We start from the raw sequence: 17,107 nt of genomic DNA on the forward strand, positions 1-17,107 counted from the left end.
CTACTGCTGCTGTTGTTTTTTTTTTATTTTTTTTTATTTTTTTATTTTATTTTCCCGTTATATCTTCTGTAACATTCGACTGCTTCTGTTTCAAATTAAAAATCGAAAACCAATTAATAGTCTTGCTGTGATGATTTTGGGAGGTCCTTTGGACAACTAACGTATCAGATGAGGAAGGAGAGATAAAGAACACAGATAAAAAGGGTTATATTTTAATTAGTTCAAGTATTAATCAGGAAAATAATGATGGTCCGATGGTTATGTATGGTTGCGGGGTAGCGAAAGGTTGAGAGTTCAAACCCCGGTGTTGGCATTTTTTTTTCAAAAGAAGAAGAGCTAGGGAAAAACAAATAAATAAGGATTAAAAGATTATATGGCTCGATTAAAATCAAAAAGACAGTAACTGAGGAGTGGTTAGAGTGTTATTCAAGTTTCGAGAGGTCGGGAGTTCAAGCCTCGGCCTGGGCAACATTCTTTTTAAAAGCCTGTTTAAATGAGGTAGTTTCTTTTATCTAAAAATTATTATTATTATTATTATTATTATTATTATTATTATTATTATTATTATTATTATTATTATTATTATTATTATTATTATTATTATTATACAAGTATTAAGTATCATTAATTATTGTTATGATGATTATAAATACAAATATAATTGCTATTATTTTTATTATTATTACTAAGTATAAGTATTATTATTTTTATTATCATTATTAATTGTAAGCATTATTATTATAAATAACATTAGAATTATTATTAGCATTATTATGAATAAAAAAAAATATCATTTTTACAACTGCATTATTATTATTATTATTGTCGGTTTTACTACTAGTATCATTATGAATATTATTATTTATAATAAAGTGATTATTATTAATAAAACATTAATATCAAAACTATTTTTTAAAAAAAAATAAAAAAATAAATAAATAATTATTATTGTACATAAAACATATAATTTAAGATATAACATAAAGTATATATATATATATATATTTTCAAATGAAATTTAGTATAAATCTTATATAACCATAATATATGTATATATATAATATATTAATAAATGAAATTTTGATATTCTATTATACGTTTTAATAGAAATGCAATTAATATAGGTTCGTGAATCCGGGGCCAACCTTATATTTGTTCAATGATGTTATATGTATTTTTACTACAAAATACATTAGGTGAGTATTTAGTCCCTTTTAAACTCATATTTTTGGGCTGAGAATACATGCGCTGTTTTTATAAATGATTTACGTTATGGACACAAGTGATAAAAAAATAAATTATACGTTGAGTTGTACCATGGCATATTTCTTTATACTTGGTAGCTAATATTTACGTGAGGAGCGTAAACGCGAATCCTGTTGATAGATCTATCGGGCCTGACAACCCCAACCGGGCTGGACGACCAGTTTTAAACGGTTGCACAGTACTTCGTTTCTGTATACTACACTTGGTACGGTGTAGTAGTTATTTAAGAATATGCTGCTATGATTTAAATGTTAAGTATGGTTACCAAGTGCTCAACGACTTTTCCATACACTTGCGAGTGTATTATGTATGTATATGAAATCTTGTGGTCTATAATTATAACGCTGCTAGCAATAAAACCTATATCTCACCAACTTTATGTTGACCTTTTAAAGCATGTTTATTCTCAGGTACAAATTAAGTCTTCCGCTGTGCATTTGCTCATGTTAAGGACATTACTTGGAGTCGATCATCGCAATGGGACCAAATGTTGATGACTACGTCCAGGAGGATTAGGACGGGTTATTAAATTCAAAGTCAAAGTCAAAGTCAACAAAAAAGCCAACGTGTTCGGGTCGGGTCACGAACAATTTTTCTAAGTTACATAATCATATATGAGCATGTTAGAACAAGTTGCATGTTAATCCGTAATGCGTAACATAGTTAGATTTAACGGAAAAATGACACTTTTGGACAGCCCACTTTCCAGTCTTAGGCCGTGCCGCGGCTTGAAGGGTCGCGTCGTGGTGGTCAGCTGGACAAAATTTTGTGCAATTTTCATGTGTTTAAGACTCGAACCAAATTTCACCCAGACACATTTTATGGTCAACAAACATGGAAAACTCTTATTGTATGTCATTTGAAAACACCCATTACTAGTAGTTCAATTGAACCCATAACAATAACTAACTAAACATTTACAACACCATAAATCGTATTAAATGTTCATCATTAATTACATTCAAGTTCATAAATGCAAAGTCACGATTCAAAAATTAAACGCACCCATATGGTATGCCGTTTCGAAGGTAATTAAACATACATTGCAACTAAACACTTACCAACAACCTCTCATAGCATTCAATGCATCAAAAATTCATATTTAAGACTACTAAACCCTAACCAAGAATTACAAATTCAATAATCATGTTAGTGAAGTTTTCCAAGTCAACCTACACATCAAATTGAAGCTAATGATACTAGTAACACATTTAATACATGAACTTTAACATATAACAACATTTAATCAACCAAAACACAAGATTAAACTAGTCACTTTTCAAGTTCATGCTAGTTACACAAAAATGACAAAAACACGCAAACAAATCACCTATTCATGTTAGACTTGAGCCATAGACACTAACTAACACTTTTATAAATCAAGGACACCAAAAACAAGAAATCTAAAGTTTTAGAAAAGCTTACCCCAAGTAATAAGATTGGTACTAAATTAAAGGTCTTGAGTAGTAGATTACAAATATGTAATTAGATTTGTTGTGAGCTTCCTATATTTGAAATAGATGATGAATTAGTGATTGGGGTGAAATGGGTGTTTTTGTAACTAGAGAGAAAAGAGATGGTAGGAGGTGAAGTGAAAGAGTGGGGAAGTGGGGGATTGACTAGTTGACATAGTCACTAGTTTGGTCCCTTGGCAACATTAGTCCCTCGAGTTTAAAAGCGGGTGCGTGAATTAACCATACGAATTATTTTAAATACGCAAATTAAAGGGAGATGTTATAATTAAATAACGGACTTTAAAATAATTAAACGGAACGTAAATGGAAAAATACGGGTTAAAATAATATTCATGTAATGACTATCAAGAGATCACTAATTAGTCTTGGATTAAACACATAGTGATAACATAGCATTTAACCAAGGCTATGTAAGTTTTATTTACAAAGTGGCATTTGCAAGATTAATGTATAAGTATACATTAATGTCCAACACATGTATAAGGAAGGAGAAACTCTTGGTTGGGACTTGGTGACCATCCTAAGTATGTCTAGATACTTTTTAGATGTACATGTTTTCCTATACCACTTATGTGTTATCCTTAATCAAGGTTTAATCATCATTAAGGTGTCATTAAGCGTGATTAACCAAGATTAGTGTTATAGTGACCAAAAATCCTTTGGGTATGAAGGAGTCAAATATTCTAAGCATGTTTGAACAGATTTTATAAATTATAGATGCCCCGAAGTGGTCGAACTAAAAACGGTGGGATCTAGGACAGAACCTATTACGGTCAACCCACGGTTTACCGTGAGGTCGGCCGTGCACCCCTAATTTCACAAATCATGGTGTAAGGCTCCACGGTCTGACCTGCAGTCAACCATGGACCTAACCGTGTATCTTACGTTTTCATTTTAAGCTTTATTTGGTTTTGGTCTTTTGCTAGAGTAAGTATGGATTAGTGAACTTGTATATTTATGTGAAGATGTCTACCATCACCTTTAGTTATGTGCATATGTCATCATCAAAACACTTATTGTTATGGGTTAAGATTAGTATGGTCATTAAGCATAATCCCGTATCAACACACATTCTCCCCCAACATTCTCTCCCTTTTTGATGATGACAAACACATAAGTGATGGTGGACATTTATCTATAAATATGCACAAGTGTTAACATCACTTATCCAACTTTCTCCCCCTTTTGTCAAAGAAAAAAAGGTTAGCTCCTCCTGTAACTAAGCTCGCCCTAAGACAAATTCTCCCCCTTGAACCGTACATGGTGGCAAATAGCAACCACAACACACAATTTTTATTTATTCCTAAAGAAAGTGTACAGACAATCACCAAACATGGTGGGAACAAAAAGAAAAGTACACACAATTAAAATGCTCTTATTCAAAACAACATAAGAAAACAACATGAAAAGTATCTCATATGAGATAGTAAGAAATCATGATAGTGGCACATGCCATGTGCTTCATTTACATGATTTCAATTTGTCGAGGACATCGCCTTGTATGGATCACTAGGAGTACCACACGAAGAAGAGTAGTTTACAAGTAGATCAAGATACTTGAAGATGCGTGTGAGACGTGCCCCATAGGTAAGTGTTTGTGATGGATCTTGCTTTAGATCATTCATTCGGGAAGCTATTAGGAAGGCAATGTTGACCGATATTGACTGCTTTAGACACCACATAAGTCCTAGTTCGGTCACGGATATGTGGTCGTCATCATCTTTGCGAAAGAAGATGTTGTGGAAAATGATTGCCTTCCATGTCTCATATTCAATCTGAACGTCACTGTCAAGGAGGCCCTCTTGACAAAGTGTACTTAGTTTAAGATTTGGATTGAGAAAGAGAGAAGTGAGTGCCCTTCGTGGAATGAAGCGATGTAGGAGTTGTATACGATTTTGGGTAATATAGAATTCCATACCTCTAGAAGACACTTTAAGAATCTTCCCGAATTGTTTAAGTGTCGAGAGATATTCTTGATCAAACATTTTGAATTTCACTATGCGATTAGAGGTAAATTCAAAGTTTGAGTAGAATTTTTTGACAAGTGAGGGACAGACATGAGTCTCAATCATGAGAAATGACTCCCATCCTAATTTAACAAACTCCTTTTGAGTAGTAGAATAGTCATAGAAGAATACTTCACATTCTTCTTGTATGAGTCTTGAGTTATTACAAGATATTTTCTTCATGTCATTAGAGGTTTTGTTGGAGAATCTAGACACTTTCAGATTAAGTGATGCTTATAGTTGGAGAATAGGAATGGTTTAGAGAAACTCATTGCTTTGGGGTGCATGAAGTTCTTTAGTGACCTTTCTTTAAAAGGAGCAGAGATATGAATGACTTTTCATCATTTTAGGTAATTGATGCAGCTGATATCACGGTCGACCGTGGTTCAACTGTGTTGGGTCTGTGTGCAAATTTTAAAGATGAAATATCATACATTCAAGACAATATTCAAATAAAGATAGTACAAATTACCAACATAATTAAAACATGTTTTTAACACACATCAAATCTCTCAATCACTCTCATTGTCAATGTGTCCACTTGATCTGCATGTATGTAACCTCAACATCCCTTTCAACAGCTTCTTCACCTTGGACTGTTTCTTCGTGCTCTTGATCTGATTTCTGTAAATGTGATCAAGCTTTCCATAAAAGTCAAAGTTACTTATGGGATCAGCTTTTGCTTCTTCATCACATTCCGAGATTTCAACTGCCCTTTTGCTTGACTCACTCGGACCTGCTTCATCATCATTTTTCCTCTTTTTCAAAGATGGTGTTTTTGAGATTCCTAGCCTCTTAATGGGATCAAGAGCGGGTTGATGAGAATTAGGGTGAGTAATTTCAAGGTGCTCGAACATTTTATTGAGGTCGGCCATGGACCTAACCGTTACGTTTTCATTTTAAGCTTTATTTGATTTTGGTCTTTTGCTAGAGTAAGTGTGGATTAGTGAATTTGTATATTTATGATAAGATGTCTACCATCACCTTTAGTTATGTGCATATGTCATCATCAAAACACTTATTATTATGGGTTAAGATCAGTATGGTCATTAAGAATAATCCCGTATTAACCCACATTCTCCCCCAACAATTACAATTAGTGTTAATGACTATATTTTGTCATAATTAAATTCTTAATTACATAGGGGACTAGGTGACTCAAGAATCTCCCCCTATTTGATGATGTCAAAATGTAAGCATGAAAAGCGAACACTAAGACACAAGAATAAAAGACTTAGAAAAATAATCAATGATTTTGTCCCTTTAGTTCATTTATTTTGAGATCTTTTAGATGAGTTATCTATATCCTATAAACTAATATAATTTTAAACTTATTTATAATATACATTAATAATAAAAGTACGTTTCATTACAGATGTATACTGTAACTATTACAAGAGCTTCAGATCCAAAAAGTTCCAATCCAACCAATATTTTTCTTCTGCCTTCACAGGCAAAAAGTTGATGATATTATGAAGTTCTTCAACTGTTAGCTTTAGAATCTCTAGTGGAAGAATAACTGGTTCTCTTCTCGTAGGAACTGTCCTACCATGTGTACTCTTATTATTCTTCTTGAGTTCAACATCATTATCAAGCACTGGTGCATCAGCATACTGAGTGGCTTTTTCAAAACATTTCCTTAGCTACTTGATCCCATTGTCTTTCAGCTCTCCATTTTTGTCCTTGAAAATTTCTAGTAGCTCCAACCATTCAGAGTAACCATAGTTCCTTAAATCAATCAGTTCAACTCTTTCAAACTCATTGTTTTCTCTGCTGATGTTGAAAGTATGATTATTGCATCTTTGACACTTAGAGATGTTTGCTTGACTTAGTCTCCTTGTTAACATATCACCATACCTCTTTCTTTGCAAGTTATTACATGCTATTTGTGCAGCATCACTCATTTGTGGAGGTTTAGAAACATCTAGTTTTTCCTTAGTTTTCTTTTCTACTGGTCTCTTCTTTTCTTCAAGTTTTTCTTCCTGCTGAGCAACACTCAAATCTTTGGACAGCTTAACATCAGATTGTATCTGTTGTTCCAGTTGAATAAGGCTTTTTCTTTGGACAGCAACACTCAAATCTTTGGACAGCAACACTCAAATCTTCCTGCTGAGCAACACTTAAGTCTGCGAGCCTCAGCAAATAAGGCTTTTTCTTCATCAGTGCTTAACCTTAAGTCATTGACTTCAATGTATTCACCTATTGTTATACTAATATTGGCATCATTGATTTAGTGTTGCTAATTAAGTGGATGATGAGCAAGTTTAATTATTCGATCTTTATCTTCTTTAACCATCTCATCTCTACGCTGCCATTCTTCAATAGAAATATTTAATCTCCGAGCTTCTCTTTCTTCATATGACAAAGGTGGAGGAGGTGGTGGTTTTATAGGTTCGTCTTCCCATGAAACATGTTTATCATTTGCGTTGGGGGAAGATGGAGGTTTAACAATAATTTCAGCTACACCATATGGACTTGTTCCTTGTTGATTGATAAATTCCTTTATTCTTTGTAGTTTAGCTTCAAACTCTAGATCTCTAGGTGATCAGCTGAGACTGAAGCTGGTCCAAGATTAGTACTAGGAACCTCTGCTTGATTACCTTGCTCAACAGTCTTTGTTGGGCCTTCTGATTCTTCTTTACACACTCACACACTTTGTGCTGGATTTTCTTTCTCAACAGCTTCAATTGAGTATTATTTACATGTCTCAGCACATTCATCACCTGCCTCATATAAGGGCTTAGACTTTGGTGGTTGGTTATCTCTGGATCTAAATTTGACTCTTCATTTGTCAACAGATTCAGGTTCAGGTGATGGTTCTTGTGTTGGTGCTGGTTCTTGTGTCGACAAGTTAGGGGCAGATAAGACTTGCTCCCCTTCAGCAGCAGGTTGATTAGTCCCTACTGGATCTTCTTTTTCCTCAGCAGAGGACTGACTAGCTAGCTACTGTTGGTTGTTCTTATTGTTGTTGTCCTAGTTTAAAGTGGATGATGGTTCAGTTACCTTGGAGAAAGCTTTGGAGAATAAGAATTTTTTGAAGACAACACTTTTCTTCATGAGATTTGTTTGAGCTCAGATATGGTCGTACTTCTTCTGGTTTCAATTCCTTAATTATTTCTTCCCTTTCAGCATACAACTTAGCCTTTTTCTTCTCAAACCTGATTTGGAAGTTAGCCTCTCTCTCTCTCTCTCCCTCTCTCTCTCTCTCTCTCTCTCTCTCTCTCTCTCTCTCTCTCTCTCTCTCTCTCCCTCTCCCTCTTTTTTCTGTTGTTTCAAGTGCTTTTTTAAGTTCAGCATGGGCATCCTTCCTTTGTCTTTGACCATCGGTAAGATTTACTCTTTCAAGAATCTTTGTATGTCTTTTTCTGTAGTATTCATTGAAATGAGCATTGAACTCTGCTTCCAGTTGCTATTGTTTCCTCTGATGTCTCTCCATTTTTATTTTCATAGATTTTTCAATTTTTTCAGATAACATGGATCTTCTCTTTAGCTGCTGCCTCAGCTTTTGCTTTGCTGGCTAAACTGCTAGTACCATCATTACCACCATCATCATCTCTCTTATGCTTCTTAGAAGCCTGATGTCGGCTAAAAATTCATGCTTTTACCTCCGATATTTAATCCTAAAACATTAAAGTGATTCACTTTATCTTCGAATTAAGCATTTATTTGCCTTGTTTGATAGATCAAGTGATTATGAAGATGATGCAAGAAGAATAGAAGAAAACGGGCTTAAAACGAAGAATCTAGAGCAATAACGATGAAGATGAAGTTAGGACCTCAGAAACCAAGTTACTATCCCGAAAATTAGCAATAATGACCAAGGAAGGCAGGCACACAACTAACAGTACACAGCTGGCCAGCTTGGTACACAGCCAGTGTACCTGGCTAAGTTGGCATACTGCTGCTGTACACGAATAGGGCACACGCCTGCCCAGTTTTTACATGACCGTGTACACGGCCTGCCCATGGGATTTTTGGTATAAATATGTCCATTTGTTATCCATTTCAATACACTTCTCAATTCTCTCTCTTAATACAACACTATCTCTCTATCTTTCTCTTACTAGAAAGCTAGATACTTTCAAGGCCTTCTCACCTCCATTCGGGAAATTTAGTTCCCGGAGACGAACGTCGAAGTTTGTACTAGAAGCGGTCTAGAGAATGTCACGATTGTAACTGTCAGAACCTCGTCTGTATATGGTGAACGCCTTCCTTAATTTATTTGATATGTTTAGTTATATTTAAATTGCTTTGCATTCGTCTATATGTTATAATCGTTATATATGTTAATATTTATTTGAAACTTATGATATTGTTATGCTGAAACCTTGCCGGGTTTAGAGTATAATTTACATACCACCCTTTCCTATTACCCACTTGACTATAACCTAGTGCTATGGCCTGATCAATCCTAGAATAGAGGGTAAGTAGCTATATTTTCTTAACGTTACAACAAGGGTCAGTACCTACGTATAAATAGTAACATATATGTCAGAGAAGAGCTTCTCGACTTAAGGTTTTGATTAGGGTAGTGACTATAGTATTAAATGAATGCTGGTTGAGCTAGAAGCAAGATTCGCGTCAGAAGTAAGACCTTTTAGATGCTGTAAGATGATCCAAGGTTGAGTAATTGATCACAAAGGAGAGACCTCTTATCCAATTAACAGTACCTCAGAATATCAGAGATTGCACTTCTGTTAATGTCAAGGCTGTGACGACCCGGAAATTTTTGACTAATTTTAAACCAAACTCTCGATACGATTTAATATTTTTGACACGATAAGCAAAGTCTGTAATGATGAGTCTCAAAAATTTTGAACTGTTTCATATACTCAATTAACCTTCGACTGTTCCCGACAATTCACGAACAACTATTTGTAAATTGATACATATATATTTAAAAATATAAATATAAATATATATATATATATATATATATATATATATATATATATATATATTAATTCAAAATATAATTTGAAATATTATATTATCTAGTTATTAGAATTAATTTTGTAAAATAAAATAATATAAGATATAATAAAATTATTATTAAAATGAATCTATATATAGATATCAAATTCTATTGAATACATTTATTAATTAATTGTAATACTCGGTTGGCATTTCACTAGTGTTATATAGATCTAATATGTGTTCAAGAAGATTTAAAATAAAAGTTGAATTGTAAATTGATTACGAAGATTTTAGGTTTGACAGAGATATTTTTACCTTTTTAATTTGAATATTAATACTCCGTACATATCACTTGGAACTTAAAACAAATATTAGGCGAGTCTTTTGCTCAGGTTTTATATAGTTAATGATTGAAATAATTAAATGAATTTAATATAAAAATTTGGAATTTTTAGGAACTGTTTTATATTTTAACTGTTTAACAATGAACCACGATATTACACTCCGAGAAAAGTGTCGGTACTATCAAACAAGTGAATGGCTGCTAACTATTGAACACCTTTAATGTGTTAGATGTCCATTCATACTCTACATATTTAAATTCTTATTAATATTATAAATGATATATAGTTGTATGGATGCAAAGACATGAGAGATCTATCCATACCTCAACTATTTGTTCCCTGACCATATTCGACTACCCCACTTTTTCTTTATGTAATTTTCTGTTTTCAATCAACATCATCTTTAATTTTTGAATTCTTTATATAAACACTAATATATACTTACTTAGAATATAGAGATATATCTTGTGCCATTATCATAGAATCCACCACCTTTCCTTCATTTGTTTTCTTCTCCTTCCTTTTATGTTTAACGAACCAAACACCATTCAAACTTCTATGAGATCATACTGGTGCTACTTCCTTTATCATATTTTAAACTTCATTTGAATATTTAATATTATTATTAATATTATATATATATATATATATATATATATATATATATATATATATATATTACTGTTCCAAATTGATCCGTGAATTTAACCAAATCACATCATGTTGAAATAATTGGTTTACTGTCTTCTCATCTTTTTCTCATAAGTAAACTGCATGGGATATATAAATATACATATATTATAAGAGATAGATTATCACCACACCCATTTTCATGTTTTCCTACTTCATCTTGATAATCTCACCTCTCCATTCACTTTCTTCTTCTTTCTTCTGTTGGAGTTGTGAACTCAAACCACCATCGATCTTGTCCATATTAACCAAAGACCACCTAACCAACACCATGATTATATTGCTGCAAGATTTATGTTTCGGTATCGATAAACCCAACACCACCACAATCATAAACTACCCGTTATTCTTTTTCCCTCTGATTGAACTAAATTTCTGTACTTGGAAACAATTGAGAGTTGCTTTGTCATCCAAGGGTTTCAGTTTAAGTCTGGTACTTTGGCTAAACTATCTATATAATTGTGTTTATTTCTTTTTGTATTAGGATTTGGTTCGTTCCAATTATGTTCATCACATAAACCCACACACCCGTCACTATTGCAAGCGTCGAACCCACTTAATATATATATATATATATATATATATATATATATATATATATATATATATATATATATATATATATATATATATATATATATATTATTTGTTGTTTCTTGTCTAGTAAGTTGATTCAACAAAACCGCCACCTAGTATTACATTACTGTTTCGGGGTTTACGATTCACACACTCACCACCATCATCCAACACCCATCCACCATTTTGTTCCGGTATCAACCATCGAGCAACAGCTGCTTGTTTTCTTTTTCTGTCGAGCTCCACAAGTCTCACCATCCATCACCTTTAAACTACCATTAATCACTACCTTAACCCCTATCATAACCGCCATCTACAGCCACACTTCCTGTCTCTTTCACCGCTGTAAATGGACGAATAAACAACCATGAAGATGCAGGTGTAATAACGTTATTTTCCTCCTGTTTCCAGTCGAGAACCACTCTAAATCCCATCATGAATTATTGCTATACTCCTATTTCTGTTTGGACACTGCCAGCTTTTGTCTCCTACGTGATATTATTATAATTAAGTAATGCTGATGGAATGATGATGCCGTAATTATTAAAGGAAAAGTGATTTGTTCGGTGAGAATATAGTGGATCAGACAAATACCAAATCCATCCTCTTGTGACGACCCGAAAATTTCCGATCAAATTTAAACTTTAACTTTATATGATTTAATGTTTCCGACATGATAAGCAAAGTCTGTTATGTTGGATTTCAAATTTTTTTTATTGTATCATGAAATCATTGGACCATTGACTATTCTTGACGATTCACGAACATTGTTTGTAAATAAATATAGATATACAAATAAACGTAAGTACATATATAATAATAATTGAAAAATAATAAAATGTAATTTAAACATTAAAAATTAAATATGTGAATTAAGATATAAAATAATTAACATGAAATAAAAATATATGATTTCTATACATAATTATTATTATATGTTGAAAATTTAATATTCAATATTAGTTCTATAATATACATTATATAGTATTATTACATAATCAACAACATGTAATACTAATGTATTGAATTAGTTATTAATATAATTGTTATAATAAATTAGTAATTTCTTTCAATATTAATATTAATACTATTATCGTTAATGTTATTATTTGTAGATAAGAAATTTGATATATATATATATATATATATATATATATATATAAATATATATATATATATATATATATATATATATATATATATATATATATATATATAAAGTGATAGATTATTGTTACTAATAATAAGTATCATTATTATTAGTACTCTTAATAAAAATTAATAATATAAATAGATGTTATTAATAAATCTATAATCAGTAATTTATGTTATGGAATTTAATATATATATATATATATATATATATATATATATATATATATATATATATATATAATACAGATATACTCCGTATATACAAGAAAATACATGTATACTCCGTATGCAAATACATAAATTTATGTATTCTATTTAATGTCCCCATCCTTCAGCTCAATTTGTCTAGCTAAGTGGTAAAGGTGTCGATTTCAATTCACTGGAAGGATCCAAAATTCGTACAAATGAATCTCATAAAGGTAGAAGCTGTTAGCAATCGTAATCAGATGTATAATTTTTATTTATTTTTTTATTTCTTCTTCTGTCCTTAGACTCAAAACTGTCGACCCATTCCCTTCTATACACAAGTGATTGACACTGGATTCCTATCACAATTCCTTTAGAAACTAACAACCAAACATTTTATATATATTCTAACTGCAAATTGGGAAATTCAATCAGAAAAATAAGAACCCAGTCGTATACCTCTGTTCTCAATAATTTTTTTCATAAAACGAATTCGAGTTCCATTTTAAAATCTATAAATGCAATGATGTTTGAAATCTTCTTCTAAAACTATCTCCAAAGTTTCATAATCCATTTCATCCTATCGCGTTCGGATTATCAAAGTCAAACTTATTTTTGAAAACGTCAAAGAATTTGTTCTTGATGAAATTCGAATTTTTGTTTACGTTTTAAGTTAAATTGATAACTAAGAATGTTTCTAAGAAGGATTTAAAACTTATTTTATTCTGGAACCGTGAGCTAAAATGCATTAAAACTCGATTTTGATGTTTGAGTTATCATGTGTTCTTCATGAACTTCCAGTTTCTGTTTTTTAGATTTTTTTATTTATTGTTTGTTCTGATAATTCCAACCACCATTAATAGTTGGTCCTGTTTCGATTTAAAACAATTCAAATCAACCCTTTGATTTCTGTTATGGTATTGCACGATTTCTGTTTGAATTGAAGAAGAACAGAAGAATGAATCAGTTAAATATATTTTGTTATAGGGTTTATCAGAAAAATGAATGGCAGAAGAATGGTTGTGTGTATGTTTGTGTTAACGAGAGGTCACGGGTTCGAGTCCCGGCTTGGGCGATTCATTTTTATTTTTGAGCTTTTGAAAGTAGTCATTTATCAACTTATTATTATTATTATTATTATTATTATTATTATTATTATTATTATTATTATTATTATTATTATTATTATTTTTATTATTATTATTATTATTATTACTATTATTGTTGTTGTTATTATCATTATTATTATAGTAATATCAATTACAACATATTAGTATTATCATTATTAATTTTATTACTATCAGTATTATTATTATTGTTATTATTATTATCACTAGTATTACTAATATTATAATTATTATCATTGCTATTATTACTAATATATGTATTATTATTATTATTATTATTAATGACATAAGTATTATTATTATTAATATTAACATTTTCATTATCATTATTAGTATGAGTATCATTTAAAGAACTATTACTAAAATTATTATCACTAATAATAAAATGGTTATTTTTATAGTTATTATTAATATCAGTATTATTACCATTATCATTAATAGTAGAAGTATCATTAATTTAAAATCTATCATTTTATTAAAACTTGTATTATTATTAAGAATATTATTAGTAGTATCATTATTACTAACATTATAAGTATCATTAAAATTATCATTTTATATAAAACTCTCATTTTTATTATTATTATTAAATCTAATAGTATTATTACCCTTATTTTAATATTTTCATAGATTTAACTAACAAATGATACTCATATAACAATATACCTAATACACATCATAAAACTATATTAATAACTTATTTATTAAAATATATAAAATGAATATACTTAATAACATATATAGTTTAATAAAATAAAAATTATATCACTAATAATAATATATATATTTGATCAGTTACAATTATATATTAATGAATACACAAATGATATAGGTTCGTGAATCCGAGGCCAACCCTGCATTGTTCAATGTCGTCATATGTATTTTTACTACAAAATACAGTATCGTGAGTTTCATTTGTTGTAACAACCCTCACTTTTCGACTTCTAAATTACTGAATTAACCCTAGGGTTATATGTCTGACTATATGTATTAAGGGTTGTTATATACAATTAAATATTGACCGAATAGTAATTTTTAGTCAACAATGTACGCTTAAATAAATAATATATTATTAATTTATATAATTTGACATAATTTAACTAAGTATATAAACTTTGTATCACTTTTATTATTTAGTTAATGTATTATATATTTAACTATATAATAAATCCAATTATATATAAATGTAATAATATTTACAAACTTACTAAAACTATAGTTTAATAATTAAAATCATAATTATTATTAAAAATACAAAATACCGAATTATTTATTATTTTTATGCAAAATTTGTATTTATTAATTAAAAATAAAAAAATAAAAAATAAAAAAAAATATTATTAACATATATTCTTGGAAAAGCATTAAATCAATTTGTTTATTTATATTAAAAAAAATCCTTAAAATAAATGAAAAAAATAAAATAAATAAATAAATAAATAAATTACTTTTTAATTAAAAATTGTAATGGAAAAACTACTTTTATTATTTTATTTTGTGCATTATCCCATGACCTAACATTTAATATTTTTTAATTTTAAAATCCCATTAAGAATTAAAATATTTCTTTTTATTTTAATTATTTTATTCTTTTTACCTAATTTTTTCAAGTATAAATACCCCTCATTTCTCATTCAAACTCACACCAAAATTTCTCTCATTCTCTCTTTGAAGAATTACTACTAGTAAGTATTCTTTTCTTACTTTTTATTTTTTTTAGTTTTTACTTTTTACTTTTTACTTCGGTTATTATTTTTACCGAAATATGTAAATAATGTTATAAATTATATGCAATTAAAAATAAAATAAATAACATGTATACACTATTACTATTACTAGCACCTATAACCTACTACTTATATTGTAACATAAAAACATTTTGGGATATGTATTAGAGATGTATAGATCTTCGAACTTTCTTGACGAATAGTTTCTATGAGATTCTAGGCAGAGGGTTTGGATTTCCGATTTAAAGGGTCCTATGGCTCAAGCCCCTAGATCTAAATTAGCCATTCGAAGGGAAAGGGGTGATTGGAAGCTTATCTAATACGGCAAGTATCCTAAAATGGAAAAACTGATAAAAGTAGAAACTCTCCAGTCATAGAAACTTAGTAAAATAAGAAACTTTCTAAAAATGGAAACTTTATAAAAATAGTAACTTACTAGGAATAGAAACTTAGTAAAACAAACTATACTTAAACACATACTTAAACTTAAACATGGGCTAAACACTTAACTACTCTTAAATGTCAATGGGTTGACTTTCCTGCTCACTCGTTCAACTCTTTAATTCGAGGAATAACTCTCTCTCTACTTACTAAGGTGAATTCATAGCCCCTCTTTAATTGCTAGCAAACTTACTTACTTTTACTTGGGGTGAGACACATGCTGTTTTTACTTTTTACACTTTAGACACAAGTACCAAACTGTTAAACTATGCTATACCCGGCTATGTCCGACTAAGTCCCTACAGTGATATTTTTAATTGCTGCGGCATGCTTAATTATTAGGGGTAGGCCTATCGGGAGTAACATCCCCGATACATTTGACCAAGTCATTGTATTACTTAATAATGAAATTAAACCGACAAGGACAGACACAACTTGTCATGGGGCAAACTTGAACGTTTAGTCTAAATATCACGCATTGGCATAACTTTTTGATCCTGCGGGAGATCAACTTTACAAACTAAATCTTGTGGTCTAAAACAACGACAAACTTTTTGTTAAACCTATGAACTTCACTCAACCTTTTTGGTTGACACTTTAGCATATTTTGTCTCAGGTGCTGTTTGATTCAAGCTCTTATACTTACTGCTTATGTGATGCTACTTGGACATAGGATCAAGAGATATCGCATTTATTACTTCTGCATGTGAACATTTACGATATTGTTATTCCTGTCATTGTAACGACATTTCATTTTCCGCTGCGTACTCATTAAAGTTAAATTCATCATTTAGTATTGTTCTCGTTTATTATAATATGTTGGTATGTTTTGATAATAGTGACGTTCCTTCCAGACCCTATTGAGAGGACGTTACAGATTGGTATCAGAGCATAACCAGGCTGTTATAGAGAACCAGGATTGCATTATTGTGTGTGCCTTATGTGTTAGCTAGGGTGCCTTAGCAATCTAGGAAACTATAACCTTTCTTGCCTTAGACTTAAAGCAGTTAGGATTACCAACCTTGCTTTGATAATCTTGGCTTAAAATGCTAATCAAAGTCTCTTTCCTAATGTTAGGATGTCTAATTTTCATCAAGCGAACAAAATGACTCTTTTCAAGCCGACATAAGTTACGTGTCTAGTGATTTTTGTACCCTATTTGCTGAAAAGCCTCAACCCTTAGAAACTAAAAGATTA

The sequence above is a fragment of the Rutidosis leptorrhynchoides genome, chromosome 8 (genome assembly GCF_046630445.1).
Source record: "Rutidosis leptorrhynchoides isolate AG116_Rl617_1_P2 chromosome 8, CSIRO_AGI_Rlap_v1, whole genome shotgun sequence".
NCBI lineage: Eukaryota > Viridiplantae > Streptophyta > Magnoliopsida > Asterales > Asteraceae > Rutidosis > Rutidosis leptorrhynchoides.